The sequence below is a fragment of the Macaca fascicularis genome, chromosome 4 (genome assembly GCF_037993035.2).
Source record: "Macaca fascicularis isolate 582-1 chromosome 4, T2T-MFA8v1.1".
NCBI classification, from domain to species: Eukaryota; Metazoa; Chordata; class Mammalia; order Primates; family Cercopithecidae; genus Macaca; species Macaca fascicularis.
This window is the reverse complement of record NC_088378.1, coordinates 20,085,152-20,111,828: the sequence shown is the minus strand read 5'-3', so window position 1 is coordinate 20,111,828 and position 26,677 is coordinate 20,085,152. Positions and strand designations below refer to the sequence as shown.

At 38.2% G+C, this 26,677-nt stretch overlaps 2 long non-coding RNA genes across 2 annotated transcripts in view; one reads left to right on the top strand and one right to left on the bottom strand.

Annotated features, from left to right (window-relative positions):
- Positions 1-24,832, top strand: part of LOC141410045 (uncharacterized) — a 30,672-nt gene extending 5,840 nt beyond the window's left edge. The window contains exon 2 of the long non-coding RNA XR_012433373.1: positions 24,723-24,832. This is a non-coding gene — a long non-coding RNA (uncharacterized lncRNA). The remainder of the gene's footprint in view (positions 1-24,722) is intronic.
- On the bottom strand, positions 16,411-16,830 carry LOC135970519 (uncharacterized). The gene is made up of 2 exons (XR_010586205.2): positions 16,700-16,830; positions 16,411-16,478 (listed from the first exon to the last, which is right to left on the bottom strand). It is a non-coding gene; the product is annotated as an uncharacterized lncRNA (long non-coding RNA).
- Positions 24,833-26,677: the final 1,845 nt, after the last annotated feature.

Genomic DNA, 26,677 nt, shown 5'->3' with positions numbered 1-26,677 from the left:
CCAAAATGAAGTGGAGGGCCATACTCTGAGGGAGGGAAGGGATCTCCACGGTTGGAAGAGTGATGCCTTTTGTTCTCACTTCTCATCATTTGGATAGGAAGGATATAATTTCTGAGGCTCCCCGTATCCTAGCTTCAGGAATAGCTTTTATCAGGCCTTCGAGTCTGAGGAGGGATCCTAAAATTCCAGATAGTCCCGACCCCCTGCCCCCTGCCGACAGGGCTTTGGGCAAAAACTATGTCTCTGATTCGTAAGCCCGGGTACCTAAAGAAGGTAACAGAGTCCTGAAGTTTATACTAGAAATCATTCTGATGGGAGAAGCTAGAAAAGCACCAGAGATGGAGTGGTTTTTAGAAGTGGGACTAGCCTCGGAGAAGAGAGGCAAGAGGTGAGAGAAAGTTTGTCTGACAGGCGTTAGGACCCAGGAGGGGAGGGTCAGGATAGATAGGATAGATGGGCGAGTCTCGCTTGGGTGATGTGACTTTGAGAGTTTTGCACATGGCTACAGGGTCAACCAACTTTTTGTCCGGACCCCAGAGCTGAATGGCTTTCCTCTCTATCGACCCTTGGCTCAGCCCACAAGTACAGGAAAAGTGGAAGCTGGTTCCAGGCAAACCAACACTCCCAACTCCAAAGAGTTGGGGTTTGTTAGAGAGCCCTTTCCCAGAAAGCCTGATACCTGTGTCTTTAGTTTGACAGCCACGCTAGTCTCTTTTAACTGGCCGACGGTTGTCTGGTGTTTAGCCCCCGAATTCTAAGGAAAAATAGGACAGAATAGCAAGCGAAAGGGGTCCAATGGTACTCACTGCTTGGCGACAGGCGATAGTCCCATTGTGGTTGCCAAAATGTGTCTGGAGTTGGTTCCTTCCACTGGGTTCTTGGTCTCACTGACTTCAAGAATGAAGCCACAGACTTTCATGGTGTAACAGCTCTTAAAGGTTGCACGGACCCAAAGAGTGAGCAGAAGCAAGATTTATTGTGAAGAGTGAAAGAACAAAGCTTCCACAGCGTGGAAGGGAACCGAAGCGGGTTGCCACTGCTGGCAGGGGTGGCCAGCTTTTATTCCCTTATTGTCCCTGCCCATATCCTGCTGATTGGTCGATTTTACAGAGCGCTGATTGGTCCATTTTACAGAGTACTGATTAGTGCATTTACAATCCTTTAGCTAGACGCAGAGTGCTGATTGGTGTGTTTTTACAGAGTGCCGATTGGTGCATTTACAATCCTTTAGTTAGACACAGAGTGCTGATTGGTACATTTACAATCCTTTAGCTATACACAAAAAATCGCCAAGTCCCCACTTGACCCAGGAAGTCCAGCTGGCTTCACCTCTCACTTTTGTAGGAAACTTCTTATAAAGTTGTGTCTAGATTAAAAAAAAAATGTTTACAATATGAAATGAGTTCCTCTTGGATAAATATTAAGTGGCAGGATTACAATTTTTAAAAAAATCTCAAATGGTAGAGCAATGAATTGAAATTTAATTAAATATTAAGTTTTGCTTTAAGGTTCAAATAATCAACTTTAATGATATTTGATAGGGAATGTTGATTTGCCAGCAACTGAGATGGTAATACAATATGGATAAACTCAAGGTAAGCTCAGCTAGTTCCAGGTTAAACTTAATGTCTCTTTGACTGTCACTTTATAATACCTCTCTTTGACTTTGACTGTTCTTTTGGGGGTGTGGGGCTTCTAAATTGCAGAAGGGCTAACACACTATTGAGAGGTCTGGAGAGAGGATTTTGATCCTTGGTTAATGGAATCCATATACATGGCCTTTCCTGGACTAGACCATCCCTGGTGATTTTGGGTTTCCTCTGGACTCAATGTCTGTAACCACCACTGCTGCATAAACTCTAAAATGCTTCAGTTTCAGTGTTGTCCAAAACATGTTTAGTTTTGACTGAAACCATGAGACAATTTCAGACCTGCCTCTCCACACTCAGGCAACCTCTATACTTATCTTGCAATCACAGGAAACTTTTGGGTTTGGAACCACAGAAAAGAAGATGTATGTGCTATGATGCGGGAAGGTGAGGTCACTACCTCAGACCCTGTCTCTAGATGTGACCCACTGTTCCTATTCTAATCACTGTCCCATATCATCACAGGACACTCTGCAAAACTGTTTTCTCTCAGAATTCCAAATGCAAATCAGGACCTAGTTTTCTCTGCTTTGGGATCCCCAAGCTCATGTTGGGGGTGCTGTTGTTTCCCATGGAAGGGATTTAACCTTGCAGTGGGACAGAGTGTAGGACCCGTGACAAGGCTCATTATCATGCTCTTCATCCTGTTTATCTGAGACTAACATTGACAGACAAAATCCAAAATGCCCAATTAAATTTCAATGCCCAAAATATTGTGGAACTTCCTAATACTAAAGCATTATTTGTTTATCTGAAATTCAAATTTATCTGAAATTCAAATTTAAATTGATATTCTATATTTTTATTTGCTAAATCTGGCATTGTGAGACAGGGACTCTATATTCTTTTGAAACAAACTTCTTGGAAACCTTTTTGTAATTAGTATTTTTTTCCTTGAGAAGGAAAATCTGATGTGCCTTGGGGTTTGTTATAGGCTGAAATGTGTCCGTCCAAAAGTCATATTTTAAAGCTCTAACCCTCAGTATTTCTGAACATAATTATACTTGGTGATACGGCCTTTGAAGAAGTGATTAAGTTAACATGAGGCTTTAAGGTGGGCCCAGATTCAATCTGTCTATTGTCCTTATAAGAAGAGAAAATTAGACATGTAAACATACAGCAGGGATGCATAATCAAAGAGTATGTGAGGACACAGCGAGAAGGCAGCTATTTACAAGACAAAACAGGCCTCAGAAGAAACCAAGCCTGCTGACACCTTGATCTTGGACTTCCAGCCTCCAGAACTGTAAGAAATACATGTCCTTTGTTCAAGCCACCCAATCTGTGGCATTTTGTTATGGCAGCCCTAGCAAACTAATATAGCATTCAAGACTATTTCTTTACTATTAGAGTCTAGAGTTCATTTTGGGAAACAAAACCAAGAATTGTCTCTCTTTCCTGCTCTAGAAGATCTTCCTTTAAGGGCTGGGTTCAGAAAACTATTGCTGCTTTCTGAGTGGGAGGAAATTTGAAGCAAAGATATCTCAGTCAATATCTTAATGTTATGCAGCATGGGCAAAATCTACAAGCAAAGATATAATGGAAGCATTTAAGCCAAGCCTTCCTATCTAGGGATTGGTGTCTCTGAGGGATCATTGGAAATGTGTGAGATAGTTTTGGAGTGTGGTCAGCATTTTGATGGTAATAGCAGTATAAATAATATGTAAGAAGACTGAAATGATTCTTACACTCATGTCTGCCTTTTCACAAAACTCTTTTGCCTCATGTATTGATTCCAATTTTTCAAATATCTAAGTGAGTTAAATTTTTGATTCTTTAAGGGTATTCCAAATATGAACATATTTCAGGAATCCCTTATAAACTGTGATCCAGTCAATGTGGGGCTCCCCATGGCTCAGTCTTCTTCGTCTTCAGACCTCTTGGGCCCCTTTCAGTCAGTTAACTCAGAAAGTGTTTACTTTCATGACTTAACTGACTGAAAGCATCCAAGGAGAGCTAATCATATTAAAAGACCAATCAATCATTCGTTCATAAATTATTATAGAATTTGTCAGACATTGTCCCTGGCTTTGCTTGCTCTGAGCACCAGAATCACATCTGCAATATTAGCTAGACTTGAGAAATTGAACTACGATAATACATATGAAGAAACCTTGAACCAGGGATGTTAAGAAGGTTTTTGTGGTAAGAGAATGCTCTTAGGTCTGGCTTTCTCTTCCTCCAGGGTTAGCTTGTTTTATAGTTCTTGTCCTACACCATTGTGCACTGAGGTATTGAGTTCTCTTGTCTGTTTTTTTATTACTATTTGCAGAAAATTTATAGTTTCTCAAAAGTTACTTTACTGACTCTTTCTCATGGATGGGTTGCCCTAAAAGCAGAGCCCGTGACAAGGACTTAGCTGTAGGTGGTATATTAGGAGATGATCCTAGGAATAAACAGTAAAGTAATGGAGAGTGAGCCAGTAACAATACCAAAAAGCAACATCAAGATCACTGTTGTAGGCAACAGTGGTTCAATTCTGCTGGCATGTCCCACGAAGCACAGAGGATCCTTCCTGGAGTTATCCACTGGAAGGAGGAGAGGCTGAATGTTTACCCTCTGGCTCCTGTTGTCATGATTGAGGGTTATCCACTCATTCAGGCCGTGCTTGCACTTGGGCTCCTATGGCCTCAGAGAAGGCCATTGGGCACAAAGGAGAAAGACTTTGCAGAGCTCTGTTGAGGTGGGTCATTGCTAGTGTGCCATAAGTCTGTACTTACATGAAAATGAGTATGTATGAGCTGTGGTTGAAATCAAAAGTGGGCTAAGGGGATGTGAAACAGGGTACCAGTGCCATCTGCTACAGTGGCCATTCTTGTAAAAGCTCATTCACTTCAGTACAGTCCACAAAATTTATTCCAATCTATAGGAATTAGTCTGGGAATGGTGTCTCCATCTGTTGGCCAGTCTGTCTCTAACCCCCTGTTCTATATCTTCTCTTTCTGTTCCATCTGTGGGCTACTCTGTGTATTCTCTGCACCAAGGAAAAGTAATACAACTCCGTGGAAATTACCATAAATAGTTTAGTGCTTTCCAAACGTGTTCATGTCATGACTCACATAGAAAATGGTAAAGTTTATTTAGCATGCTGGAACACACAGAAAAAGCTGGTCCAGGTAGGTGGGGCAGCCTAGGCTTTGGGCTTACTCTAGGGTGCAGAGGGCAGGGCTGATCAATATCGTAGCATAAATATAGCCTGGTATGTGTTGAGCACATTGGTTGGAATATTTTATTGAATCAACTTCTATTTTTTTCTTTTTAAATGCTAGCAAACTCTTGGCTTCTTACTTCTCAGTTCACTTTAGCAAATGTTTATTGAGAATGTACTGCGTGCTAGGCACTATGGTAGCTACCATAAAAAATATAGACAAAGTAGTACCTTGTCTAGAGGGGCCTGCAGTTTAGGGAAAGAGATGGCACATAATCTGATAACGACAATAAAACACTGTATGCACAATAAAGAGGAGAGGTTAGTTTGGCAAGGCATCTTTCATTCATGCTGTGCACTCTGCTCAAAATATTCTTTCCCCCTTGATTTCCTGATTTCCATTCCCATGCAGGATATCTCCCACATTACCTTCAGAAACGACATCAAGTATTTTGCCTAGCTGCAGGAACCTGAAGTTATCTTTACAACTTTTTGTTGTATTATAACCTGTTTTCATGTCAATCTTCTCCTCCAGCTCTAAGTTATTTCAGATGGAGACTTTGTCTTGTTCATTTTTGTGTCTCAGTGCCTAGCACACAACCTGGCACATAATGTCCATTGAATGAATGAATGAATTCCCATTTATTCATTTCCATCTTTTCAGTTGTGAAGTTATCAATGGCTGCAAAGAAGCTCTTACTTAGAGGCTGGAGGCACCCATATTTCACTGAAACTCTGAATCCCATGTCCTTGGTAATCAATCAATCAGGATCCGCATTTCACAGATTTAGAATAAAGATTTTAGTTGCTTGGAGCCAATGTCAGGAAGTGTTCTGACAACCATTAATTTTTAGTTCTGTCAAATACTGGTATCAGTGCATGAGCTACTACCTTTAATTTGACCTTTGGTAGACCATTGCCCACACCAAGAACTGACATGCAGACTATATAAATAATTACAGCATAAAGACAGCCTAAGCTAACATTTTAGCAAACTGAGAATGAGCTTACCCAGCAGCAATTACTTTTTAAATAGTACATCACATAGAAAAAATACTTATTTCAGGAACTTAGGTTTATGCATTTTATCACGAGATTCACAGTGTTCCCTTAGTTCCTACTAATAGATTTTATCTATGTTGAGATAATACTACCTACTAAATTATTTTCATTGTGACTTTTGACTGTTGGAAAATAGTGCTTTTTGTCCCCTGCAACTTGTTTTCAAAGCTGTATTTTTAAAATGTCATTTGGAAATACAAAAAATTAGCCAGGCATGGTGGTGGGCACCTGTAGTCCCAGCTACTGGGGAGGCTGAGACAGAAGAATGGCGTGAACCCGGGAGGCAGAGCTTGCAGTGAGCCGAGATCAAGCCACTGCACTCCAGCCTGGGTGACAGTGTGAGACTCTATCTCAAAAAAAAAAAAAAAAAAAAAAAAAAAAGTCATATGGACATATAAATAGTAATGAGAATGGCTCAATAAATGCTGCTTACAGCTTACAATGGAAGTATCAATATATGCATAATTTATTGTTACTACTATTCTCTTCTGGAAATTAGCCAGGTAACTGTTATATAAACAAAAACGTGTCCATTTTATTTCTTCCTTTTCATCTCAAAATCTGAGAGTACCCCAAGGAGAATACAAAAGTGCTACAGAATCTCCGTGTTCATATGTGTTCTTCTCTGTCCCATCTCTCCCTCTCTGTGGCATGCACACACACACACACACACACACACACACACACAGAGCCTGTGCACGTGGTGCATGTGGTAATGGGGAGATTTGTCAGTGGGTAGAGGAATAGAAAACATTCTTGAACTCCTTCTAATATGTCAAACGTATTAAGAACAGCAGATAATTACCTCACTCATCGTAACAGCATGGAAGTAGGTAAATGCATACTCATTTTACAAATATAATTCAAATTCCAATCTTTGTGACAAGAAGTTCAACACTTTTGCTTTCTTACTTGAACATTTTCTTTAGATTAAGTCATTTATGCATAATACATACGTGTTATGAAACAATGAAAAAGAGAAGCAAATATATTCAAAGTGAAAATCATCTTTCACTACTTCACACATTTATCATCATTCTTCTTCCCAGAAGTAACTGCTGATAGCAGTTGAGTGAATGTCCTTAAAGACCTATTCCAACACGCAAAATGCAGACATATATGCGGTATGTACCTGCCTATCCTAGTCATCCCTGAACTCCCCACACTTCCCATTTCCTTAAGATTTTAGCTCCTACCTCATTGTAATTTTTTCCATCCTACTTATTTCTTAATTTTTAACGATTCTAATACTCTAGCCTCTCAATTCCTTTTAACTTCTATGATGTTCTTGTCACCCACACAACCTCAACCACACTTTCACACATCCTTCATAATCTCAAAAGCAGGCATACCACTCTCTTAACCACCCCCTTCTATCTTTCCCGCTCATGTTCTCAAGTATCCTACTCCAACAATCCTTAGAGGCCACTGGTATCTAAAATCTAATGATCCCCACTTCCTTTTCACTGTGTCCTGCGCTGCCATTATCTTCTCACTTCTTTTGGCAAAGCTATGAATATTCATAGACAATCATTATAATCACTTCATTGATATATCCTAATTTGATATTCTTCTCTCACCTCTTTGTATTCCTAGAAAAAAATCACAATCAAAAATAGGCATTATTGTTCCTTTCCCTGTATCCATGCCCCTTACAATACAACTTTGCAACCCTTCTCATCAAGGCATAGAATCTGTTTCTTTCAATCTTAAATATGATCTAGCTTTGTGATCTGTTTTGGCCAATAACATCAAGTGGAAAGTGACATCTTGCCAGTTCTGAGTCTGAGTCACAAGAGGCCATGAGAAATTCCACAGTATTTTGGGAACTCTGCCACTGCTATTTGAATAAGGCTGAACTAGACTGCTAGGAGATGATTATCACAGTCACCCCAGTCATCACAGCCTGTAATCACTGATCTGCCAGACATGTGAGCAAAGCCACCTGAAGACACTCAGTCCCAAGCTGACCTGTGAACCGACTACAGACCATGAATGAGTCCAGTCTGGACCATGGCTGGTCCAGATCAACATGACTACCCAACTGACCATAGACTCCTGAGTAATAATAAATACTGTTTTAAACCACCAAGTTTTGGGGTTACTTGTGTAGCAATACTTATACACATTGGTTATCTTCTTTTGGTTAACAGATATATAAGTTTGACTCTTTTTGTTCTCTGCATTCACACTTGAGCAACTGATCCTACCTAAAGAAAATATATGCAACCATTTGATGAGTACTTAATGCTACTGGGTAATCATATTTTATTGCCTTGGTGCATTTGCTGTGCTGGTATCCTAGCAATTATTTCATATTTTTCCTTTCATCAAACTGCTACCACCTTCAACCTCATCTTCACTCTCAGATATTGACCAAACTTTTATTTTTCTGGGAATATATAAGCAGTCAAAAAAGCTTCCTTAGGGCTAAGCACTATGGCTCACGCCTGTAATCCCAGTGCTTTGGGAGGCCAAGGTGGGACAATCACTTGAGTCTAGGAATTTGAGACCAGCCTGGACAACATAATGAGACCTCATCTATCCAAAAAAAAAAAAAAAAAAAAAAAAGCTGGGCATGGTGGCTCCCACATACTCAGGAGGCTGACATGGGAGGATCACTTGAGCCCAGTAGTTTGAGTTTGCAGTAAACTATGATTGTTACTATAGTCAGTGGTTCTTATCTTGTGGTTCCTAGCAGTAAGTACCTGGGAACTTGTCAGAAACAAATTCTTGGATCCCACTTGAGAAACCCTGAACCAGAAACTCTGGGGGTCGGGCCCAGCAATCTGTACTTTAATAAAACCTCTAGGTGATTCCGATGTACATTAGAGTTTGAGAATCACTGCTATAAATTATCTGCATTTTTAGGTAAAGCCAACCCTTCACTTAGGCTCTAGACTTATGCATCCTCTCAAAATACTGCTTCTCCCCCCATCAATGATATTTTTAATTTCCACTAAATAATTCTCATCATCATAAACATGCTGTTAATTTTCTCATCTTAAAACAAAACAAAGCTTTTTTATTTTATTTTATTTTATTTTTTTTCTTTTTACAAACTTGCTTCTCTGCTCCCCTTTGATGAAAACTGATTGAAACAGTTGTTTGTCTCACTGTTTGCAATCTTTTTGCTCCCATTCTCTCTTAAGCACATGAAGGTGGACATTGCCCTTCAATATTCCACGAAAACTGTAGGGTCAGTGATGTTATTTATTTGTTAAATCCAATGGTCAATCCTCAGTATTATTTTATTTTATTTTATTTTACCCGTGACTGTCATTTGACAGAGTTGATCTCTCCCTCCTCGGTAAACACCTTTGGGCTCATAGGAACCCTACTCCTTCTTCATTGGCTGCTCTTTCTCAGTCTCCTTTGCTGGTTCTTCCTCATTGTCTTGACGTCTAAACTTCTGCGTTCCTTGAACTTCCCGATCTTCTTGATATCTTGATGGTTCCTCCTCTTCTTGATGTCTAAACATCTGTGTTCCTTTCCCTCCCCTTCCTTCTGCCTCCTATTTTCTCTTCTTTAAATCTGATCTGATGACTTAAAATATATATCTATACTTTGAAAACTCCCACATTTTTATTTCTTGCCTTGACCTCTCTCCTGACATTTAGGTTTATAGATCTAGTTGTCTACTTGACATCTCCATTTGGAGATCTCATAGACCTGTTAAGCTCAACTGTCTAAAAGTGACCTCCTAATTTTTCCTCCAAAACCTGCTGTACCTGTAGTCTTTCCCAAGCTAGTTAATGGAAACTCTATTTTTTCCAGTTTGTCAGGCAAAAATGCTTGAAGCCATTCTTGATTCCTTTCTTGCTCTTACATCTCACATCAAATTCATGATCAAATACTGCACCTCCATTTTAAACATATATCCAGAATCTAGCCATTTCTAACCACCTTCACTGCTACCACCTGGATCCAAGTCACCACCATCTCCAGCCTGGAATATTGCAGTAGCCCCTAATTGGTCCTCCTACATCTACCCTCATCCCTCTCCATCCCAATTCTGTCCTCAACCCAAGGCAGAGAGCTTCTTTAAGCATAAAATAGATTTTGACTTCTGTTTATATCCTTCCAATGGCTTTTAGCCTCACTCAGAATAGAGTCTAAGGTCCTCCTGGTGCAGCAAGGTTTACACTGTCAGGTCTCTGCTACCCTTTCTTATCTCTTACTATGTCTTTGCTCTCACTCTGCTACAATCAAACCAGCCTTCTTTTTATTCCTTAAATATGCAGTACAAGCTCCCACTTCACAGATCTTTCAGCAGTTTATCACTCTGCCTAGAATGCTTTTTTCCTAGATATCTGTGTAACTTCCTTGTATTTTCGCTTAAATTATACCCTCTTGGGTGATTAGATTTCAAATTTTCCACACACCATTTATCTTTCCTGTGCTCTCGCTCGGTACTTAACCATCTTTTAATAGAGCATGTTATTGATTTATTATGATTATTGTTTATTATTATTATCTCCCCTCCCGCTATAATATAAATCTCCATGAGGACAGAAATTTTTCTTTTTGGTGTGTGCCTATACTGAAGTTCCAGCGTCTAGAACAGCATATGATGCATAATAGGGATTCAATTAAAACACTTGATAAATGTGTAGATATTTGCTATTTTCTCTTAATAATATCAATTGACCCATAACAAGTGCTCAGTAAGTGTAACCATTATTATTATTGTTATGTATCTATAGAATAATTTTTTTAAAAATATATATATATAGCGTTGCACTCTGCTGCCCAGGCTAGAGTGCAGTGGCATGGTCTCAGGTCATGGCAATCTCTGCCTCCCAGGCTCAAGCAATTCTCCTGCCTCAGCCTCCTGTGTAGCTGGGATTACAGGCACCCACGACCACCCCCGGGTAATATTTGTATTTTTATTAGAGACAGGGTTTTCACCATGTTGGCCAGGCTGGTCTGGAACTCCTCACCTCAGGTGATCCGCCCACCTTGGCCTCCCAAAATGCTGGGAGCCACTGCGCCTGGCCTATAGAATCATTTTTTACAAGTAGAATTATGGAATCAAACAATGTATATCATAAATATTGACAAATTGCTCTCCAAAATGATGGTACTGATTTGCACCTCCACAAAAAGTGTTCGAAGATACCTGGTATGGTTTGGCTGTGTCTCCACTGAAATCTCATCTTGAATTGTTGCTTCCATAATCCCTGCATGTTGTGGGAGGCACCCAGTGGGAGGTAATTGAATCATGGGGGTGGGTTTTTCCTATGCTGTTCTCGAGATAGTAAGTCTCTCGAGATCTGATGGTTTTATAAAAGGGCAGTTTCCCTGCACATGCTGTCTTGTCTGCCACCATATAGGATATGTCTTTGCTCCTCTTTTGCCTTCCACCTTGATTGTGAGGCCTCCTCAGCCATCCTGAACAGTGAGTCAATTAAACCTCTTTCCTTTATAAATTACCCAGTCTTGGATATGTGTTTATTAGCAGCATGAGAACAGACTAATACAACATCTGTTTTCTCACATCCATTATCAAAATGGATATTGTCAATATTTATAATTTTTGTCAATCAAGGGCAAACAATAGATCTCATTATAGGGTTAATTTACATTTCTCTCATTATTAATGACGTTGAGTATATGCTATATGCTTGGAAGTCCTTCTATGTTTCTTAATCTATGAATTGTCTGTTCATAGCTCTTGCTCATTTTCTTAGGGGTTATTTCTTTTTTTCTCTAACGTGTGGAAAGTTTTCATATAGTACAAATATTAATCTATTGTCTGTTTTCTAGACTGCCATTATTTTCAACTTTGTGTTGTAGCTCTCCTTGTATTATATAAATGTGGTATGTTGTAGAAGTTTAACATTTTTGCGTAGGCAAAGATGTTGGGTTCCAGCCTTCTGGGTTTCATACTTAAAAAGGCTTTTTTGGCCGGGTGCAATGGCTCACGCCTGTAATCCCAGCACTTTGGGAGTCTGAGGTGGGTGAATCACGAGGTCAGGAGATCGAGACCATCCTGGCCAACATGGTGAAATCTCGTCTCTACTAAATATACAAAAATTAGCTGGGTGTGGTGGCAGGTACCTGTAATCCCAGCAACTCGGGAGTTTGAGGCAGAAGAATTGCTTGAACCTGGGAGTCAGAGGTTGCAGCGAGCCAAGATCATGCCACTGCAGTCCAACCTAGTGACAGGGTGACACTCCATATCAAAAACAAACAAACAAAAAGGCTTTTTCTCTACCTAGATTTTGAAAACATTTTTCTTACATTTTCTTGTAATATTTTATGCTATCGTTGCATTATGCTTTTAATCTAACTTGAATACTTTTATTATAAAAAGGTACATATTCACATTTATTACTATTTTTAAAGGATAGTCAATTGAGTCAATACCCTTTATTTAATAGGTCTTCTTTTTTTCATTGATTACATTTTAACTATTCATTTTGAGCTGAGGTAGGGTAAAGGTAACATAGGAGACTATTTTCATAATCTTAGAATAAGAAGAGAGTTATGGCCAAGGATGGTGGCTCACACCTGTAATCCCAGCAGTTTGGAAGGCTGAGGCAGGAGAATTGTTTGAACTCAGGAGATTGAGACCAGCCTGGGCAACATAGTTAGACCCTGTCACTACAAAAAATTAAAAAATTAGCCACGTGTGGTGGCATGTGTCTGTAGTTCCAGCTGCTCAGGGCACTGCAGTGGGAGGATTGTTTTAGCCCAGAAGGTCAAGGCTGCAGTGAGCCACGACTGTGCTACTGTACTCCAGCTTGGATGAGAGAGCAAGATCCTGTCTCAAAAAAAAGAAGAGATTTATTAAACAATATAATAAATATTATCCATAAAAGAAAAACATTTTAAATATACCTACAATGAAATTAAGTTTTCTTTTTATTAAAAGACACAATAAGATAGTGAAGAAGTAGGCCTCAAAGAAGAAATGTGTATTTTCAACATATATAACTGATAAAGAGCTCTTATCCAGAAAGAACTCCGAAAAATAAATTTAAAAAAAATACAGAACCCCAATGCAGAAATAGGCAAAGGCCCTGAATCAAAGAAGAGGGCATATAAATAGAATACAAATTAAGATGCCCAATATCATTGGAAGCCAGAAAAATGAAGATTAAGATATTCAGGGAACTATTACTATAATCTATCAGATTGGCAAAAATTAAAAGTCTGATAATTTAAGTTAGGCAAAGATGTGGAGCAACAGGAACTCTTATGAATAATCTCTTTGGTAATATCTAGTAAAGTTGCCTATAATCTACTACTCAGCAGTTTCACCACTAGAGAGAGAAATGTGCACATTACACACCAGAAGATGTGTGCATGTAGATTTATAGCATTGTTCAAAATGGCCCCAAACCGCAAATAACCCAAAAGTGCATCCCAACAGAATACACAGTTATGGAATATCCACACAGAGTTACAATACACAGCAATGAAAAGGAAGGGACTTTTGATATGTTACAAACTAGATGAATCTTAATGTCATGATGCTAAGCAAAAGGAGCCAGAGGCACCAAAACGGGAACTGCATGAACAAAAATGTAGGCAAAATTAAAGTATGTTTTTAGGGATGGTTAATTCTGTTGCGAAACAATAAAGAAATAAAAGGAAGTTGAATTCTGTAAAAGTCAGGAAAGTGTTTGGCACTGGGAGAGGGTAGATGGGGCTATGATGCAGACGGTCCTGCAGGGGACTTTTAGTGTGTCAATAATGTTCTCTTTCTTTATCTGTGTTATAGTACTTGAGCACACATCTGACAACTTGTTAAGCTGTATGTTTAAGTTTATGCACTCTTCTGTATGTTGGCTGTATCTCACAATTTTGAAAATTTAACAAAACAAGGTATTTACTTCACATGGAGTGCTTTCAGAATTAAAATGACTAACACTAACCCTGACCCCATTGAAACAAACAAACAAACAGACAAACAAAACCCTTAACATACATTAGCTATTAGGAGTCTATGTGTCCATCCCAAGCTCTTTAGGACCTCAGATATCTAATAACTGGACACCAGGCTAGTTAGACTCATTTTCCCAGATTGGTCAAGGGACATTGGAAGAAAAACAAGACTGTTCCCAGGAGACTATTGTATTGTCTTTAGTCCTAGTAATAAAAAACAATATTATCCAACAAGCTAAACACCTCTAACAATTCCACCCATGTTCATAACTGTTGTCCAGAAGATGGGACACTACTCCTGAGTAAAGAAGTAATTTTGCTCATTTTCATTTTCAAATGTATGTATGTATGTTTGTTTGTTTATTTATTTATTTATTTATGAAACAGAGTTTTGCTCTTGCCGCCCAGGCTGGAGTGCAATGGCACGATCTCAGCTCACTGCAACCTCCACCTCCCGAGTTCAGGTGATTCTCCTGCCTCAGCCTCCTGAGTAGCTAGAATTATAGCCACCTGCTACCATGCCCGGCTAATTTTTGTGTTTTTAGTAGAGATGGGGTTTCACCATGTTGGCCAGGCTGGTCTTGAACTTCTGACCTCACGTGATCTGCCTGCCTTGGCCTCCCAAAGTGCTGAGATTACAGGCATGAGTCACTGCACCTGGCCAATGTTCAAATGTTTAGACTGTCTTGTAAGACATGCCAATGTCCAGTTGCATAACTGCTGTATAGTATTAGTTGATCTGGCAGGGTTGGAACAAATAAAGGAGTCTGGTCATAGGCATGATGACATCGAGATCTATAATAAAGCAAAGGCGATTCCCCATTTTCTCTGAAAGAAAGAAGCACAAGCTTTCTCTGGTACCTAGCATAGTCCCTGGAATTTAAGAAATACTCAAAAAACTGTTCAATGAGTAAGGTAATGTACACATGAATATGTGATCAAGAAAGAAGTTAAGGGTAATTACAGTTTAAATAAATCAGAGGAGAGAAGCCATATTTTAGAGAAAGATCATACTGAATTACCACTGTGCATATATGTACACGGATCAAATTACAAATTTGAATGAGTTGGGTGGGGAGCTATAGGATTTAAAGTCCACTTTACCTGAGGAGCAGCTGAAGTCAACAGTAATCTTTGTGAAAGAAAAAGCAACCCTGGGTCCTTCAAGGTGGGGAAGGGCTGGTGTCCTAGGGTGAATTTTCACAGGCACAACTAAGCCCTATGCAAAATATTCCTTCCATAACATCATAAAGGAGTGAAATCTTTGGCACTGGATGCGTTGGGAACTAATTCCTGCTTGGTCCTTGATATGTGACCTCAGTAAATAACCTAAAGCCTCTGTTTTTCTATTTTGTTGTAAAGTTGACTGACAGTAACTACATTACAGGTAAAAACACGCAAAATGGAGTTTGTAATGCACCTCTATTTCTATGTGAATTACTTTATTAATCTAAATGTGGTAAGAACTTCCAACTTTCTGATTTTCATTTCTTTCATCTTTTGGTTAGTCAGTCTGATATATGAATACTTCAGAATTATTCTTGGGTAACTGAAAATGTTTATGAATTGGGAGATGGATTTTTCAAGATAATGCAGATACAGTACAATAAAAATAATCTGTAACATTATCATCCTTCTTTCCTTGATCTGCTAAACACCTTTCTTAGACAAGTTCAGAATCAAACTGATAGCAAAGTGAAAGATATTGTTACTATTATTATTTTAACTTAGAGAATGAGTGCATAGGGCACTCATGGAACAACAGAAGGATAAACACTGCCTGGGTCAGGATGGCCATTTGTGCAGCCAGCCCACTGCAGCACTGTAGTCAAAGAAAAACACATTTGGAAATGTGTGACCCTCGAGCAGTTAAGCTCACTTAACAGCTTTCATCCTCAGAATAAGTGCAACAAAGATGTTAGACATGTCAGTCCGTGACCAACCAGAAACGATTCAGCATGGTGTTTATAAGCTATTTCATACCCTTTGCTTCCTTATCATTGCTATAGTTTTACAAAGGCTGAAATGGATGAAAAAAATCATAATTTCTCATTTGTTAGAAAAAGGTAGCAAAAATCTAATGGTGGAATCATTTTTAAAATCCAGAAATTGACACAATAATTGAAATTAAAATATGTGAAATACAAAAGGAAGTGTGGTTCAATAGAACAGGATACTTTAAAATAATTTAAAGAAAATAAATCATTTTGAACTTTGCTGTTTAGTATTTATATATTTACATAAATAAATTTGACATACAACGTTGCATAAATACGACATCCATCATAACATACTGTAAGAAAAAAATGAATAATTTCCTTGAAATAATTTCAGATCTTTTATCATCTGGCAATCATATAAACTTTTGGTGAGAGTTTTCGTAACAGAAACAGATATGCAAGACACTTAGCAAATGGACATATACAAATGAAGTGACTCAATTTAAAATACTTAAAACAAGAAGAGCACTAAGAAAACAATAATGAAGATGAGAAATTCTGTGTTGCAGAAGGAATTTCCAGGAAGGAGTCAATGTCAAAGAATGTCAAGGAATCAATGTTAAGTGAAGAGTTGATATGTGCCAAAATTTTCCATTTATTATCTCATTACATTTTTGTGTTCTACAGTCCACAGGCTCTGCAGATCTCATCCCTCTTTCATTGTCACCTCTTGTCACTCCCCTCACTTTGTTCAGTCCAGCCTCAACAGCCTTCTTTGAGCACCTGTAAAGTGTAGGGCTCAGAATTTATGCCACTTGCCAAGGTCACACAGCTAGCAAAAGACTGAAATATCATCCTGGTATTATTTCATCCCTTTACTCCTTAATTTTGGGTGGTGGGGGGAGCACTTTTTTACTGTTAAAAACAGAGCCAAAGACTGAGGTCTAGGTCTCTAGGGAAAGGAGGGCACAAAAGAACCCCAATAAAGAGTATTAATTTCTTACCTGAGTTTCACAGGGGCCTTTGAGGCTTTGCCTGAAACAATCGTCTTAAAAAAGAAAAGTCTTTATACCAAGTTCTGGGAGGAAAAAAGTTCCAGGTTTTTTTTTTTTTTTTTTTCCCCCCAGTTCTAAAGCTTACATTTGAATAATCACACCAAAATCAAAAATACTATTAGCTTTTTTGGGGGCTTACTTTGTGTCAAAATTTTCGTAAGACTTTTATACCTATTAACTCATATAATCTTCACAATGATCCATATGGTGTAGATGCTATAATTATCCCTATTTTTGCAGATGAGGACATGGGCATAAGAAGATTAAAAAGAAATACTTACTCACAGTCATATAAATAGAAAGTAATTATAGAGAAGCCAAAGCCTGGGACCTAGCATAGAATCTATTCATGATTCACAGTGGAGAAAGAGTGGATGGTGACATGTAAGAACTGGTTTCTCTTCCAAAAGGAGAGAAGAGTTCAACATGCAAGTGGGAGAAAGAGAATCAGAGGGACCTTTGTGAGAGCTGAAAACCCCCTTGGATGATTGAAATGACCCTAATCTCTGCCCTTCTCCTTCTCTCCGAGCACTCACAAGGGAGGGGGAATCGGGTAGCTCCCAGAGCAGTATATATTGCTGCCTGGATTCCCAGACTGTAACCCTAGGAGGCATAATGTCAAGGTGTAAAGTCAAAGGGAACACAGCGTGGCACAACAGAGGGACAGGCATGACATAGAAAGCTAATGGCAGCCCCTCAGATTCTCTTGTGCCCTGGTATGGCACTGGAGAGCATTAGGAAGTTTTTCACATCCTTCACAGGGCTGTGATGTAGGTTGACTGAGGGCCACAGATGAGAAGTGGACCTGGGATGGTACAAAGGGAATTAGACTCCTCCCATCTGACTTCTATGCAAGGAAATAATCTCAAGACAAGTTTTTGGTATAGTCTTTGATATATACGGGTGGTCTTACCTCATGGCAGTTTGAATATTGTTAGTGAAATTTTGCTATCTACGAAAACGTAGCCATAACTCACTAAAAAATATTTTTAAATAAATAATTTAAAAGTGTTTGCTTGAATTTAATTTTGTCCCATATATATCTGGTTACTCGAAGAAATAAGACAACTGATTACATTAGTTTCACCAGTTACATAAAATGAAGAAGCATGGCATATTTCATTACCCAGAAGAAGGGTAAACAGCCATTTGGGTTTGCCTGGGAATTCCTCAGCTTTAAAACTGAAAGTCCAGCAGAGCTGGAGACCTCAGTCCCTGGTAACCAGTATGCCATGTACAAATCACAAGCTTCCTAACATTAAATGCATGCAAACAAAGGTGTTAGTCGTTATGAAGACAGAGGAGTCACCCTCAGTGTCCTGGTTTTAGCTTTAGGATATAACAGTATTATTTCTTAAGTTCTAAGTCAGACCTGTGGAGGACTTCTTGACCCAGGTCATTGAATTGTGGATTTGAAGATTTTCTCAATCTTCTCCAAGTGAAATACCTAACTCTGTGAGACACCAAGAACTAAGATAGAGCATCTGCAGTAGCTTTGCTGATCACGCAGGTGTAATGTACAAGCAGGTGCTCTTGGCTCCTTTGTGTCAATGTGGTGGGCAGAGGACAGGATAAGTTAACTTTCTGACAGCTTCCTTCACCCTGGCAGCAGCCAGGAGCCAGAATTTGGAACTCACGTGTCAGCTCTTATTAATTCCCCCAGCAGTCTTAACATTATAGTCAAACATCATTTCAAGCTCTCAGTCTGTCAACTCTGGATAATTCTTAGCTATCTCTGTGCTATTATGGGAATTGATTAATACTTATGAGCACATTTTAATGGAAAATGCAGTATAAATATTATTGGATGAACTGAAAAATAGTTTCCTACATAGTATGTACAAGGAAAATAAGTCATGTGCTGTAGTGGCTTCTTGGGAGAGTTTTAAGTGGTGATCACTTATCTGCTGCTTCCCTGTTCATTTTTAGTACGTTTAGTGCTTTTGTTATTTAATGTTCTTAACAGTAATTCCTGCTAAATTAATTTTATTATTGTTGTTACATATTGATGCATTTTGTTTGCTGTTAAGTTCAATACACTTCTTTGTTTCCAGTTAAAATTTGTAAATCACTGTGATTTTCCTCCATTGAAATTTGTCTGGTGTACTAGGGAGATGTTTCATTACTTAAGAATAATTGCTGAAACTTATCACTTAAAAAAATAAATATTTCTCTAGTCAAGGTCATTGCACATCAAATTTCAGTTACATGAATTAGTGCTCTGTTCTTGAATTTGTGAGTATAAAATTAGAAGTATACTTGGCAGAACTGATAAGACACATTTGGAAGTCCAAGACAGAGAAAAGAAACTTACTTAGAGCATATAGAATCTGAGAAAAGAAACTAGGTGTACCAAGCAGATGATCTTCTCACCTTAATATGTCAGCAGGACCCTTTCTTCTTCTTACCAAAATTCTGCCATACTAACTCGTAATTAAAATCAGGGTACAGTGGAGACATATTGATACGTTCTTCTGGTGCCACTCTTCTCTTTCAATATTTTAAATGTCACACATACACATAAAGCCTTTTTATAATTACATAACAAATGTCCTCATGACAAACACGTTACATTTTCTAGCATCCATTTCAGAGGGATATTTTATTTTCCAGGGAGCACCCCAAGCCTTTTGCTAATCTTACCAGCAGTTTACTTACTATTTCTTTGGATGTTTTTCTTCCTTGTTATACTTTCCGCAGATATCTCACCTTATCTAGGTTATCAGTTAGTATGGGTTAGGTTAAACTCCTACAAGAAACAACCCTTAACTCTCTGAGGCCTAAAACAACAAAGGTTATTTTTCTATTAGGTTATATGTACCTATCAGGTCAGTGGAAGCTCTTCCATGTTTTGCTTAGCCAACAATGCAGGCTAATAGATCACCCCTCATCTGGAACACTGTCGTCATGGTAGGGGAAGGAAACATGTGTAACTGCACATTTCCTCTGAAAGGCATCGTGTGTGTGTGTGTGTGTCTGTGTTTAACCTGGAAGTGAAGTAATCAGTTCTAACATTTCATCAGTCAAAGCAAATCATATGTCTTTGCTTATCTTCAAAGGGATAGGAAAGTACAATTCTACCATATTTTAGAAGATGAGAACTGGAAATACCTTTGAACAGCAAGAATGAATACCATGTCTAGTTGTTTTGATTAATATTTTTATTTATAAAGAGTGACTTTTTTTACCCCATCCTCAAATTCAGTACTCAATCACTCAACATATATTTATTTAAGCATCAATTTTTCAATGTTCTTTTCCAAGCTCTGTGGGTGATACAAAGATGAAACCAGTATAGATCTAAAGACTCTTGTGTATAATAGAGAGTAATAGCCCTCCTATAGTACCTGATACTTCTGCTTCACAGCTCTTAGCAGGATGGTTATTAATTATTTCTACAACTATTTGTCTAATGCTATCTAATGCTCTACTAGTTTTACAAATTCTATTTAGGTTACAGGTTGTACCTCTTTTCATGACAACATCCTCAACAGCAAATACCCTGCCTGATGCATAGCAGGGGATGTTCGACAATTATGTGTTGAATAAATTATAAAAGAAGAAAACTACTATGGTAGTCAGAGAGGGAGACACTGTTTCCAAACAAATGTATGCCTTCTTTAGATTTGTACCTCCTTTTGCACTGACAATATTTATCTGGTCACATTTTTGTTTGCAATGAGAGAGACTCTCCTTGTATAGGAGACACTATGCTTATTTTATTTAATTTTATATCCCCATGCACTAACCTAGTGCCTGACACATAGTAGGAGCTCAATAAATATTTGTTGAACCAGTGAAGCAAAGGAAGTAAGCCTCAAGGACTGCTGAAATAATTTTTAATAGGCACACCAGAGTGTGCTTCCTTTAATTGGTCTATTAATAGCATGTGATTTAATCTTTTTTTTAGAGCACTGACAGACTAGCTGATAGGTGTTTTTGTTATCAAACAAATTCTGATTGCATCTGTTATGAAGTGGGCAATGAAGTTTCAGCAGATGACCTCCAGTGGCTGAAGATGGCACATTTGCTGGAGGCAAAAGTGGAGAATGATGAGGTTTTTCACATTCTATTAACGTAGGGCTAGGTTTGTTGAGTGGATTTGTAACTCAATTCATGTATTTTCTTTTAAAGTTGATATTCTGAAATTTCTGTTAACCGTGAACGTGTAAAAATGTGTACAGTCAACCATCTGTAATGAATACTTTCCTTTGTGAAGATGAGTAGAGCACATATTACAGATTTTCTGTGCTAAAGCGAACCAAATGCATACATATCACTATGTACAAAGGGGACAAGGCATGACTTGTGGTTTAACTTTGAGGAAGAGCAAACTGCCTTGTAATAGGCTCTTATTATATACTGACCATATTGACTTTGATGATTCACCAAAAAATAATAAGCTCCTAAGACTCAGTTACTTTTCCAAAATGAGCTACTCTATCTTCCAAGGCCCAGGACACCAATTACATGTGTGCCATACATGACAGTATGTATTATAAGTTTAACAGATTTTCAATAAAAACATTGCTAAAACATCATTATTATCAACTTAGTTATTAAAATACCAGGTACTTAAAAATGTCCAATATCAAAATAAAAAATGCCAAGTATACTTGTTATGTATCAAGAGACAAAGAAAAGGCCTAGCTGGACAAGAAATTCTTGAAGCTCTATCCAATTACTTGGCATGGACATAGGAAAAATCTTAATCTGGAAAACTTTGGCATAAGAAATTTTTTCTTTGTTTCTATAAAAAACCATGTATATATAAGTAAGAAATGGTACATTTGTTGTTGTTATTGTTGCTAATGACTAAAATTTTTACAACATGGGTGATAGAAATTAACCTATTACATATCTCTTTTAACTGGAAAATACTGATTGGATATATGACTTTTTTCTTCTTCTTGCGTTAGGATTTTGTTAATACTATTGAGATTTTGCAAAAACTGCATCCTAAATGCAGCATTCTGAGAAAGGAAAGCCCACGGTTCAGGTTATATGATTTGTGAACATCATAATTCAAAGGATACAAAATAAATTGTTGTTAGCACAAGATAAACCTAGACTGAGAATCAGGAGCCTGGGGTCCTAGTCCTGGGATCTTGTTTGGGTCACATTATACGTAAAAAAGTTCTTTGGCCACATACTTTTCTTCTTCCACTCCCTGAGTTCTTTACCCATGCAGCCCCCCAACCCTGCCACCTATGCTAGCCAAGAATTGTCCAGAATCTGCTTTTGACTGAACTTTTTGAGAAGAAGCAGCTGTGTAGTAAAGAGAAGATTCTCTTGTACAGGGTTGGTTATTTCTGATTTTATCATCACTAATAGCTGTGACCTAAAACAAGTCACCTTAGCATTTTTTTTGTTTTGTTTTGTTTAAATAATGGGCTGTTTTCTTCCTTCTAAAATGAGATAATTAGATAAGTTGGTCTTTAAAATCTTTTTTCAGAGTGAAAACTCCAAGGGATTAGATGACCATGCTTTCAAAGGTGGGTGATAGTCAGTGAGGATTTGCTGATATCTCTTACTCAGAGAACCAAGCTATAAATTGAGTCACTAAATTCCTGCCACACAAACTGTGGTCCTAATATCAGCAGTATAGACATCATCTGGGAGCTTGTTAAAAAGGCAGACTCTCAGACTTCACTCCAGATCTACTGAATTAGAATCTAAGTTTTTACAGGATCCCTGGGTGGTTCATGATGCTTTGTGTCAAAGGTGAGAGAGACAGGAGGAAGCTCAAATCCCCAAGGAATTTCCCCTGACCATCTGCAGGTCTCACCACCCTGAATCCTTTTTGTTTTCCCCTGCTCTAGTGCAGAATGACATTTATCCTTTTTTTTTGATCTATGAAACTAAGCAGAATTAATCCACTTTTATACCTGAATAAGACCGTCTAGGAAAACCAAGTGAGATTGACTTTTAGTTTTTAAAGTGGTTAGAACCCTTGGCCTCAAGTGATCCTCCCACCTCAGCCTCCCCAAGTTTTGGAATTACAGGTGCAAGCCACCATGTCTGGCCAAATGCACGTTTTAAAAATATTTTTCACAGTAATATTGAATAATATTAACCTTTTAGTAGGAGTTAACTGCAAGAGAGGCATGACTCCGCTCATCTTACTTTGCACATAGAGTTTGGAATTAGCCAAGAAACTTGAAGATGAACAGTGAGAACTGTGCTGTCATACTACATATCCTCATGTTCAGTCAGCCCAACCACAAATTTTGTATCCAAATTTGGTGAAATATCAAAAGAGAAGTGCTAGAGAAAAAAAATCCCGAGAGACTTCAGGTGCTTCTATTTTCTGTTATTTTGGGGAACTTTGATAGTGTCTAACAGATTAGAGTGGCTCTGTGGCATTGAGCCTCCTAAAATAATATTGCTGCTAAGTAGATGTGAATCTTGATTGACGAATTATCTGCTTAATAGGCAAGAATAAATCACCTAGGTAAACCATGGATAGCTATATTTTAGGAAAGGCTTATCAGCTGCTTCTGGGAGATTGTATATACAAGAATATTCAGTCTTTTTGGAAAGCAAGTTCTCTAATCCCGTTTGCGGATATTGCTAGAACATTTTTTTCAGTATCTTACTGAAATCTAGATATACTATGCCTGTTTTGTGTCTTTGACAGTGCCAAAAATGAAACAAAAAGCTTTAAAGAGTTTTTTTTTTTTTTAAGCTGAATTGATATACTTACAAGTAAGGGAACTCAGATCAGTAAAGACATTTACTGAGTAGCTGTGGTTCATTAGGGTAAAATTCATGGGTTTTCAAATATAGAAATAGGGTTTCATGATTATGCTCTTTAAGTATTGAAAACACACCTTCTGTATAGGAGAGAACGGGTCCAGCATCCCATGTTGGCTGGATGTTTAATGTAGTCCATCATCATTGGTCAGGAAAACTGCTACGGTTATGAACATTAAGGACGTGGCATGCCAACACACCTCAAAATTCATGTTCTTCAACAGTTTCAGCTGGTTAGATAGAACCAGTTGTAAAATACAGCATTTGGCTTTGACGTCTTCTAAGTTCTGAAGAAATTAAACAATTTTTTATTTACAATAGTAATTCTATATGAAAAAGGAAATTGAGGTTAATTCGGCATCTTTGTTTTCTTTGTAAGCCCATATTGGCTTCTAATAATCGTTGCTTCTCTTTAAATTCCAAGATATACTCACATATATCTGGTCTTCTTTCTCCAGTCTGAGGATTATACTCTTTGGCCAAGAAAACTAGAATAAATTTAGAATTAAGTTGTTGCCATCTGCTTCACATATTAAAGGTCATCTTTTCATCATCATGATAATCATCATCATTGTTTTCCTCTGATTATAACTTAAGAGCTCCATATTTCATTTCCTTTCATTCGTTTTAACAGATTCTTGTCATTTCCCCTAGTGTTAGGCTAGTGTTTGGTCCTACAAGAGATGACTAAAAGAGGAATTGGTGAAGGTTAAGATGAAAGAGATGGAGGATCTCAAGGTACCAAGCTGTATTATAGCCAAAGGAAGTATCTAAATTTTATCTGGAAGAGAATAAAAGATTAAGCTGATGCCAAGACTCTAGTACAAGTGATAAGATGAAATTGTTTGGGATCTGCTTATTTAATGGCATCAGGGAAGATAGCTGAAGCCTGAAAAAGTTTCCATTAAACCTCAGAATAATACACATCCCATCATCAGCCTCTCAGCAGTAATAACGAGACATTGTCATTCAGCCTTTGGTATAAAATAATCTTTAGAGACATTTCACTTTGTTCTATTATAGAAAACGACAACAACAACAAGACTCTTACAATTAGTATAAGTGGCCCCAACTTTCCTTCTAGAAATAGGAATTTTCCACTGAAATAGCAGTGTCTTTGTATCTACTGCATTTGTAGTGATATTATTTTATCAATAAAAATATGTTTTTTTGGTATTTTTACCATTATGTAATGATTATTGGTTGTCTATTACAGGTTAAGCTCTAGGGACATAGCAGTGAAGAGGGTAGAAGAGGCCTCCATCTCACTGGAACATTTTCTACTAGAGGAGACTGTACTCAGAAGGCAAATAAATAGAAGACGTAAGTACAGAGGGTGATGAGTGCTGAAAAAAACAAAACAAACAAACAAAAACCCATAAAAATAGTGACATGCTATAGTAGTTCTCTTGGGCTGCTGTAATAAAGTACCAAAGACTGGGTGGCCTAAAACAACAGAACTCTATTGTTCCATAGTTCTGGAGGCTAGAAGTCTGAAATCAAGTTGTCAGCAGTGCCATGGTGTATAGCTAGCCTCTTCTAGCTGCTAGTGTTTGCTGGTGTTCCCTGGCCTGCAGATGCATTACTCTGTTCACATGGCTGGTTTCTCTCTGTGTATCTTTGCATGGTGTTGTTTCTGTGCCTGTCTGTGACCAAATTTTCCCTTTTTATGAGGACACCTGTCACACTGGATTAGGGCTCACCCTGATGAATTCGTTTTAACTTAATTACCTCTGTAAAGATCCTATTTCCAAATAAGGTCACATTCTGAAGTGCTGAGGGTTAGGATTTCAACATATCCTTTTGGAGGACACAATTCAACCCACGAGACATGCTAAGAGAGAAGCTAAGTTGGGCAATTTTGCTACTTTAGACAGAGTGGTTAGGGGTAACCTTTTTAATGATATGTTATTTAGATTGAGAACAGAAAGATCCATCCAAATGAAGAATCTGGACAAGAATGTTGTTGATTAGAAGAATAGTGAAAGAATCCATGGTCAGAAAAAAGGGCTTGGCTGTTGCCTTGTTGAACAGAAAGGTAGCCACTGTGGCTGGACCATGGAGAGCCAGAAGAGTGGTATAAGATGGAGGGAAGGGACAGGCTGGAGACAGCCCCAGCAGAGCCTTGTTCCCAAAGATAAGGAATTTGGAATTTATAAGTGCAATGGGAAGCTATTGAAAAACACATATCTGATTGATATTTTACAAAGATTATTTTGGCTGCCATTTGGAGAATAGGTTGCTGTATTAGGATTCTCTAGGGGCAGAACTAATAGGATACACACACACATATATATGTGTGTGTGTGTGTGTGTATATATATATATAAAGGGGAGTTTATTAAGTATTAACTTACATGATCACAAGTTCCTACAATTGGCTGTCTGTAAACTTGAGGAGCAAGGAGAGCCAGTGTGAGTCTCAAAACTGAAGAACTCAGAGTCCAATGTTTGAGGCAGGAAGCATCCAGCACAGGAGAAAGATGTAGGCTGGGAGGCTAGGCCAGTGTCACTTTTTCACATTTTTCTGCCTGCTTTTTATTTGCTGGCAGCCAATTAAGTGATGCACAACAGATTAAGGGTGGGTCTACCTTCCCCAGCCCACTGATTCAAAGGTTAGTCTCCTTTGGCAACACCCTCACAGACACACCCATGATCAATACTTTGCATCCTTCAATCCAATCAAGTTGACACTCAGTATTAAACATCACAATTGCACTTGAACACGAGTGAAAGTAGGGAGAGTTCCTATGCATATGTCAGATTCTAGATTTTCCTTGTGATACAGAGAAGTAAAAGACATAAACTTGTCTTCAAAGACAGGGCAATATGCTTGGGGAAACAACACAATTACATATAAGGAGATATTAGACTACATAAGATATAATAAACTGTGTTCTAGATTAATGATATTCATTAGATTTCACTCAACGTATATTTATTGAGTGCCCATTAAGTGTTAGGCATTGTGTCAATATAGGAACACAAGAACACCACATTAAGTGTGTAAAGAGATTAGAATCAATTGGTAAGACAGACATGGAATAAATGACAAGAATGGGTATAGGTTATGCTGGGAAGGCACAAATGAGAGAGTGGTCAATTCTGTCTAATGAAGTGATTGGGAAAGAATTAATAAAGACAGAGACATTTTCTTCTATTCTTAAAACAC